The sequence below is a fragment of the Chiloscyllium plagiosum genome, unplaced genomic scaffold (genome assembly GCF_037043375.1).
Source record: "Chiloscyllium plagiosum isolate Xiang-an unplaced genomic scaffold, Cpla_swu_hap1 HiC_scaffold_2, whole genome shotgun sequence".
In the NCBI taxonomy this organism is placed as follows: Eukaryota; Metazoa; Chordata; class Chondrichthyes; order Orectolobiformes; family Hemiscylliidae; genus Chiloscyllium; species Chiloscyllium plagiosum.
In genome coordinates, this window is record NW_028270140.1 from 83825137 (window position 1) to 83834489 (window position 9353).

Below are 9353 nucleotides of genomic sequence, written 5' to 3' on the forward strand. Positions count from 1 at the left end.
ATGAAATGAAATTCAATACAAGTTTGAGAAATGGCCCCTATTGACGGGATACTGTGAGATCTTCTCAGTCAACATTAACTGACAATAATTAAAATTCAACAATTAAAATTAAATAAAATTCAACAATTTTATTGTAATCTCTGTACATATCCACCTCACCTCCAAACCTTTGTACCATGTTCTTGTTTTTTTTCTAATTTCTCACTTATTTCTTTTTCTTGTATGAGGTAACTATTCAGGATCCTGTCCTTCAGACTTCCTCTACATACAGCTTTTACATATTTACTTAGATCTGACATTGCAAAGTGAAAACCTTAGCCATTCAATGTGGTATGAGGTGTTTCCTTCCTTCCTTGCTATCAGAAACTTTCTCACTTTTTTTGTCATTTACCACCCACTGAGAAAAAGAACAGGAAATGACATCACTATAGGAAATGACTGAAGGAAACCCAAACATATAAATAGAAAGCAGGCTACACCACCAATGCTTTGTCTGGAGTTCCACTGAACATGTTACCTAGCATAGTGATGACGTGTCTGAAAATGAACCTTCCAGCTCAGCAAGCAAACCTACATCCAGAACATATGCAGAATCTAACTTTTCCCAACTCTAACAAAAGTCTGGTGTTGCTGAATCTATGGAGTATTTTCACAATTTTCCTTTTTTAATTCAGATTTCTAGTTTCTTTGCTTTTGCCTCAAAGAACTGTTATGTTACTTAATACTTTCCTTCTGTGTACTACTTTATTTATAAATAAATCAAGACCAGGAATTTAGTTTGCTTAAAGTGATATACCAATATCACTTAAAGTGTTATTTTGCAGCTGTAAGATCAACAGCAATGTCCTGGATAATTTACCTGCTTTTTGGTTGAAAAAGAATGTAAAAATGCTAAGCCCTGCAGCTGATAGGTTTCTGTGGCTAACTGGAGAGAAGACTTCACCGCAAGAATCTTTGTCATTGCTGTAGCCAACCTCCATCCTCCACATAGCAAGCCTGCAAAACCGTGCTACATATAAATAAGATAAGTGCCCAATCACCAGTGAGCCTGCATGATGGGTACCTGAATCATAAACTCTTGCATAGCATCTAGATGGCTTCATGACAGGGAAATCATGTTGGACTAATAGAGTTTTTGAGGAAGTCTCAACCAGAATGGATAGAGGGGAACCAGTAGATGTATTTGGACGTCCAGAAGGCTTTCGACAGATGATACCTTACAAAAGGTTAAGTCCTAAGACACATGTCCAGAGTGTTGGAGGTAATATATTGGCATTGACAGAGAAATGGCTAATATGTGGGAAATAGCAAGTGAGGGTTGAGAGTTCTTTTACAGGTTTGCAACCCATGACTAGTGGGTTCCCATAGAGATCAGTGCTGGGACTGTAACCATTTGCAATATACAGTTTATTAATGATTTGCAGCAAGGAACCGAATGTACTCTATCCAAATTTGTAAACAACACAAAAAGAAGTCAAAAGACAGTTTGCGAGAGAAATATAAACAGGTTACAGAGAGAAATTGATACACTTAGCAAGTGGGCAAAATGTTGCAAATAGAATATAATGTGGGAAAATGTGAAGTCGTTCATTTTCAAAGGGAGAACAAAGAAACAGCAAAATTTAAATGGAGGAAAACTGCAGAAAGCTGCAACCCAAAGGGTCTTGAAACACAATGAAACACAGAAAGCTAGCACACACACATACAGCAGATAGTCATGAAGGCTAATGGAAGTTGGTCTTATTTCAAGGGGATTGGAGTATGAGAGTACTGAAGTCTTACTGCAACTGTACAAGCTGCTAGTGAGACCACATCCTGGAATACTGTGAGCAATTTTCGGCCCCTTATTTAAGACAAGATTTCATTGGAGGCAATTCAGAGAAATGTAACTAAGAGGATCCCTTTTATGGAAGGATTGTCTTATGAGCAAAAGTTAAACAAAGGGAGCAAATGGCCTCTACTCACTAGAGTTTAGAAGAATGAGAGGTGATCTCATTGAAACATACTGGAATCTTAAGGGGCTTCACTGGGTAAATGCTGCGAGGATATGTTCTCTCATGGGAAAGTTGAGTACCAGAGGGCATAGTCTCAGAATAAAAGAATGCCAATTTAATAATAAGATAAGGAGGATTTTTGTCTCTCAGGGGATTGTGAGTCTTTGGAACGCATTGCCACAGACAGTTGCAGGGGCAGATTTCTTGTGTATATTTAAGGCTGAGATAGATGAATGAGTAGAAGAATCAAAGGTTGTGGGGAAAATGTAGAAAGTGGGCATAAGAAATATTGGATCAGCCATGATCTTATTGAATGCCTGAATAAACTGGAGAGATTGAATGGTCTACTTCTGTTTCTATTTCTTAAGATTTTATGTGAACACAAATCAAACATTCTTTCCACACAGATTACACCTGAGTAGAATTTTCTTTTATAATTTTGCATTCAGATATACTCAGTTGGTGATGCCACTTTTGGAGTACTCTGTTCAGTCTGGTCACCCTGTTATAGGAAGGATATTATTAAATTAGAGAGGGTTCAGAAAAGATTCACCAGGATGTTGCCAGGAATGGAAGGTTTGAATTATAAAAATACGCTGGGATGCGTTTCACTGGAGTGTATAAGGTGGGGGGGTTGAGACCTTATAGGGATTTATAAAATCATGAGGGGCATAGAAAAGGTGAATAGTAAAAGTTTTTCCCCTAGGGTAGGAGAAATTCAAAACTAGGGGACATATTTTTATGGTGACAGGAGAAAGATTTAAAAGGGACTTAAGGGGCAACTTTTTCACACAGAGGGTGGTTGCTTTATGGAATGGACTGCCAGAAGAAGTGGTAAATGCAGTTACGGTTATGACATTTAGAATACATTTAGACAAGTACATGAATAGGAAAGTTTTAGAGTCATATGGGCCAAATGCAGGCAAGTGGGACTAGTTTAGTTTGGGAAACTTGGTCAGCATGTAAGAGTTGGGCTGAAGGGTCTGTTTCCATGCTGTATGACTGAGTCTGTAACATATATTAAAAAGCTATCCTTTGGATGCATTTATTACAAGACAGTCATCATTTGCAATAGCATTCAATTGCCCTATTTTAATGGCATCAGGATGCATTTTGATTGTTCTTGATTAATTTTGGAGTCAACAAAGGACTTAGAAAGGTTCAGAAGTAGTACTTCAGTGGCATAGTACATCCAGCACCTCCCCCTCCCCCTTCGCAGTCCAATGACCATCATCTACTGTCTGCCACCTAAAACCCTGAAAGCCCATTTCTCATGACCATGACTCTCATCCAGTAGGTTGGGAAAAGGAACAGTTGGAAAAGGTGTACAGGGCAGACATTCCCCACCCTCTGAGCTGCTAGTCCTGAAGGAGCTCCAACTTTGTTATGTTAAACCTAAGCCAATACAAAATAATTTTCCTTCACCATGGATTTTATCCTGGCTCAGATCTCAAACAGTGAGACAAAGGACAGGAAAGAGTTTGTCTGCTTGGCGGCAGGGTGTAAAGACAACAATCTCACCATCAATGACAGCTATACGAAGGAGCTGGTCATTGGACTTCAGGAAGCGGAGTGGAGGGCACGTTCCTGTCTGCATCAATGGTGCTGAGGTGGAGATAGTTGAGACCATTAAGTTTCTGGGAGTGATGATCACCAACAGTATGTCCTGATAGACCCACATCGACACAATGGTCAAGAAAGCACAGCAACACATTTTGTTCCTCAGAAGACTGAAGAAATTTGACATGTCCACAAAGACCCTTACCAATTTTTATAGATGCACCATAGAAAACATTCTATCTGGATGTATCAAGGCTTGGTATGGCAATTGCACTTCCCAAGAACACACAAAACTATAGAGAGTTGCAAACATGGCCGAGTCCATCATGCAAACCAGCCTTCCATCCACTGACTCCATCTATACTTCCCACTGCCTCAGGAAAGCAACCAACATCATCAAAGAGACCTGCAAACCCAGTTATACTCTCTTCTATCCTCTTCTGTCAGGCAGAAGATATAAAGGTTTGAATACATGTACGAACAGATTCAAGAACAGCTTCATCCTCACCGTTACCAAATGTTTGAACGGACCTCTCAAGTGTTAATTCTGATCCTTCTTTCTGTACTTTCTCTGTGGCTGTAATATTGTATTCTACACTCTGTTCTGCTACCCTGATGCAATTTGTATGGTACGATCTGCCTGTGTAACAGGCAAAACAACACTTTTCACTGTATCTTGTACATGTGACAATAATAAATCAAAACAAATCAAATTGTCCCATATTGAGCCAGCAGATTGTTCACAAACTCTGCATGCTATTTCACCTTGAGCTAAAATTTCAGCATCATACCAACCTCTATAACTGCAGTCTTCCTCAGTCCATGTACTGCTGAAATTACCATCTATGCTTTTATCCTGTCCAGATTTTTGATATAGCTGACCTCCACTGTCCACCTTCATTAAACATAGGAAAACTTTCCAAAATGCATCATCAAAGTGTAATCGAACAAAAAGCAACATCAAGTCAAAGAATTATACATTTGACAATACAAAAAGGTTTGATCAAAAAAATTAAATGAAGAGAAAGATAAAGCAATAGAAAGGTTTAGGGAAGAAATTTTCAAAACTTAAAGGCTATTTGGTTAAAGCATGTCTGCCATTGGTAGATGATGTATAAGAGATGCGATTTCAGAATGGTAGGGGTTTCAGAGGATTGTAAAGCTGGAGGAGGTTATAATGATAAGAAGGGGCATAGCTTTGTTGTCAGTTTGTTGATTTGCAGTACATTCACTCTCTGCTCTCTGATCAGCTTGCTGAACCTTAACCTATCCTGTTTAATATTCACGAGTGTTCAAATTTCACCCCTCCTTATCTTTATAACCTCCTCCAGCTTTACAATCCTCTGACAACCCTACCATTCTAAAGTGTCATCTCTTATACATCCTCTACCAATGGAAGACATGCTTTAACCAAATAGCCTTTAAGTTCTGGAAATTTCCTCCTTAAATCTTTCTATTGCTTTACTGTTCCCTGCTTTTTAAAACATTTTTTTGATCAAGCCTTTAGTATTGCCTAATGTATAATCTTTTGGCTTGATGTTGCTTTTTGTTTGATTACACGTCGATGATACATTTTGGAAAGTTTTCCTACTTTAAGGACACCATATGAATAACTTTTTTGTTAGCAGTGTACCTCTGAAATGGTTGTAGTGCTCATAATTTGTGTCCTTTGCTTTCTTTTCAGTTGTTTAGTGGAGGGTTTTATCTTGCTGCCTTAGCCTAGCAGATCGACAATCCATTGTAGAATCTGACATGACTCTTTCTGTAACATCAATGGAAATGAAAATCACGTTGTCTCTGCAATGGATGGCTGAGTCACAACATTTATTTTATGACAAAGCCGCAAGTTAAAAATCTACCCATTGAATCAATGAAATTATCTGAGTTTCTGTTGAAAGGGAACAAATAATTATTCTACACCGACTGGTAAAATATCAGAATATTTGAAGGCAAAGCCAAATGTGGATTTTAAATGGTGGATTGAACACAAGGTGTCACTGTTGGATTGAAGCACAATAACATGAACTGTTTTCGTTTACACTGGGTGAGAGGCAAAATATTTCAAAATAATTATAAAATTAACCATATTTACTTGCACTTATAGTTGCTGGATACGAAAGAACATGAGTATTACTGAAGAAAGAGATTTGCTGTTTAAGCTTTTCATCTTGCACTCATTAGAACAGAACTGCAAGAATACCAAAACTTAACGGGATCAGCAATAAACTTTATGAGAAGAGGGTGCTGGTTTGCAAGTTGACTGAGTGGTCAAGACATTGACATGGGGAATGCAGCAGGTAAAAGCTGCTCCCAAGCTTTTGTTTAAGTGAAAAGATGCAATGCATGTCTACACTCTTACTGTTTGAAAATGGCAGGGTTCAGTATATGAATATACTACTAGCACACCATAAGAAGCTATAATGTGAGACCGACTGATCATTTTGAATTTGTTGTTAGTGAAACTCATAGCAAAAGGTAGGATTGTTCAACAGAAGTTGTGCAATCACAACATCCCAAATAACTTTGGACATAAGGTGAGAGGAGAAAGATTTAAAAAAAGATGTGAGCAGGTAATTTTTTTTAAACAGAGTGGTTTGTGTGTAGAATGAACTTTCAATGAAGTGGTAAATGTGGTTACAGTTGCAATGTTTAAAAGATATTTAAATAATCCCTGTACATGAATAAGAAATGTTTGGAGGGATGTAGGCCCAGTACAGGCAGGTGAGAATAGTTTAGTTTGGGATTATGGGTCATCATGGACTGGTTGGACAGATGGGTCTGTTTCTGTGCTGGGGTAAACCCTCTTGCAACACAGAAAAGATTTATCCCGTGCAGTAATCTGTAAAACTTTGAGAGGCCAAGAACTACTTAAAGTAAAAATTAACAACTTTATTTCTTAAAGTATAACAGAGAATAATTAACTAACAACTATTTACAAACTCCTTACTCGAACCTATCTTTTACCTTCCCGTCTATAATACTAGTCTGACAAAACTCCCAATTAAAATTAACAAAGTAACACTTCTTATCTCAAAACAAGGCAGCTTTCGGTTCTTCTATTTGGATCTTCCTTTGTCTTTCTTCTTCTTAGGGATTCTACTTCACAGGTTACTGATTGAAAAAGGTACCTTTTAAGAGAGCTATTTTTCAGGCAGCCTGTTTACATGCTGGGGCTTGGCAGTTCTCCTCTCAACTGTTCAATCTTTCCCCAGTCTAATACCCCAGAGCATCGGATTGTGTCATTGGCTTTTAAGATTGTCAATATACTCAATTCAAACTGGATTGGAAATTGTTTTTTTTTTGCAGGGAATAATTTAAACTGATTGGCCTAATTCAAATCTGTTTTTTGTCATTTCCAGGCAACCAGCTAGCCCAGTAGCTGGAGCACATGTTACATTGTGTCTTATTGAGAACACTTGGTGGTATCACTGCTATCTCTAAAAAGGTACAGTTCACCCACATCTTCATAACAACTGTATGACTCACTGACTCTAAAAATTGTGTTCTAAGTTGACTATCTAAGATCAGTCCTCTGTCTGTTGTGAACTGTTACGGGATATTCTATTTTTACTTTCCACCAATCATTGAGGCATGCAACATATCTACTTGGCATTATAATGGCACTGAAATTCTCATATCACATTACTCATTTGTGTGGTAAGCATAGAATCATTTTGGCTTGATGTCAGCATCCTATTAGTGGTGAACACTACACAGGAGCAGTTTAAAATTGTTAGCTCAAATTTTGATGCCCATTTACCTTTCAGGGTAATTTGAAGCAGATAGTTTACCTATTTTTCTTATTTAGATGTGCAAAAAGCTTCATTTATTCACATACAGGGCCTTGTCCTTCAGGAATGGAAAGAACATGACCATTCATTGAGCCTTTCATAACTAAGTACTAGTTTTTGGATAATTATTTTCTGTTGCATTTTCCAAGATAATACCTTGGCTGTTGCAAGTCAATCTGCCTGGTTTGAATTTTCACAAAAGTTTAGTAATTATATATATGAGACATGCAGAGAGAGAAATTATATTATTGAGAGAGTATGGAAGAAATATAATTGTAGCAATACGTGAATAGTGAGAACAAAGGCAACCAGTAAAGCAGTGGGAAAGAATAAAGGGCCAATGTTTGGAATAAGAGTTAATGACATAAGCATGAACAAAGGTAATGAGAAAACTGACTCTTAAATCTAGAATGAATATGAGGATAACTTTTCTGAATGCATGCCCTGTCACAAAGTGCAGTTACAAGAAACACATATTTGAAATTTGGTTATTGACCCCTATTATTTCTGTTCAAAATAAACGGGAATGTAATTGTTACAAAGAAAGAGTGTATGAATTCTTAAAACGTGTTGTGCCAGACAAAGCTCTGCTTGAGCCCAACATCTTTTGTGTTTTCATAGAAAACCTACAGTGTGGAAGCAGATCAATCGGCCTACAACTCCACACTGACTCTCCGAAGAGCATCATTCCACCCCATTCTTGTAGTCCTGTATTTCCCATCACTCGTTCACCTAATTTATGCATTGATGAACACTATGGGCAATTTAGCATGACCAATCCTCCTAACCTGCATACCTTTTGCCTGTGGGGGGAAACCAGAGCATCTGGAGGAAACCCACACCGACACAGGGAAAATGTGCACATTCCACACAGGCTGGAATTGAACCCTTGCCACCATGCTGACCCATTCCCCCTATGTTGTTTCAAGATTTCAATTATTGAAAATGAAATGAGGTTGTGTTGATATAAAACTACATCTTTTAAGGATTTCATAGAACATAGAAGAGTATAGCACAGTACAGGCCCTTCGGCCCTTAATGTTGTGCCGACCTTTTGTCCTACTGTAAGATCTAACCAACCTGCATACCCTTCATTGTACTATTTTCCATGTGCCTATCCCAAGAGTTGCTTAAATGTCCCTCAAGTATCTAGTGCCATTAGCAGTGCATTCCACGCACCCTCCACTCTCTGTGTAAAGAACCTACCTCTGTCATCTCTCGTAAACCTTCCTCCAATTTAAAATTGTGTCCCCTCATAATACTCATTTCCACCCTGGGAAAAAGTCTCTGGTCATTCTCCCTATCTATGCCTGTCATCATCTTGTAAACCTCTGTCAAGTCACCTCTCATCCTTCTTTGCTCTAGCCCTTGCTTCCTCAACCTTACTTCATAAGACATGCCCTCCAGTCCAGGCAGCATCCTGGTAAATCTCCTTTGCACCCTCTCTAAAGCTTCCACACTCTTCCTATAATGAGGCAACCAGAACAGAATACAATATTCCAAGTGTGATCTAACTAGGGCTCTATCGAGCTGCAGCATAACCTCGTGGCTCTCAAATTCATTCCCCCGCTAATGAAAGCCAACACACCATGCACATTTTTTTTCTTAAATATTTTTATTGAGAAAAAGATTTTGAAATTTTTACAAAAATATAAAATTACTACAAAATAACAGAACAATCTTGCAATATAACAACAATAACTGTAAACAAACTACTACTCTGCACCACAAAAACCTAGGAGGAAAAAAACCCTACACAAACTACAATTCAATAAATAACTTAATCGAAACAAAAAGAAACTAAATTAAACTGATGAACTGAGGCAAATTACATTAAATTACGTTGTTACAACACTCACCGCAATCCCACCAAAGCTTCCCATCACCAGGAGCTTCAGTTGCATACCCGTATTTGTTCAAATTTCTTCCTCCCAGAGGCTCCAGGGATGCCAGACACAGCCCTCATGGCTACACGATGGCCCTAACCATTATAGCTGATAAGCTCACA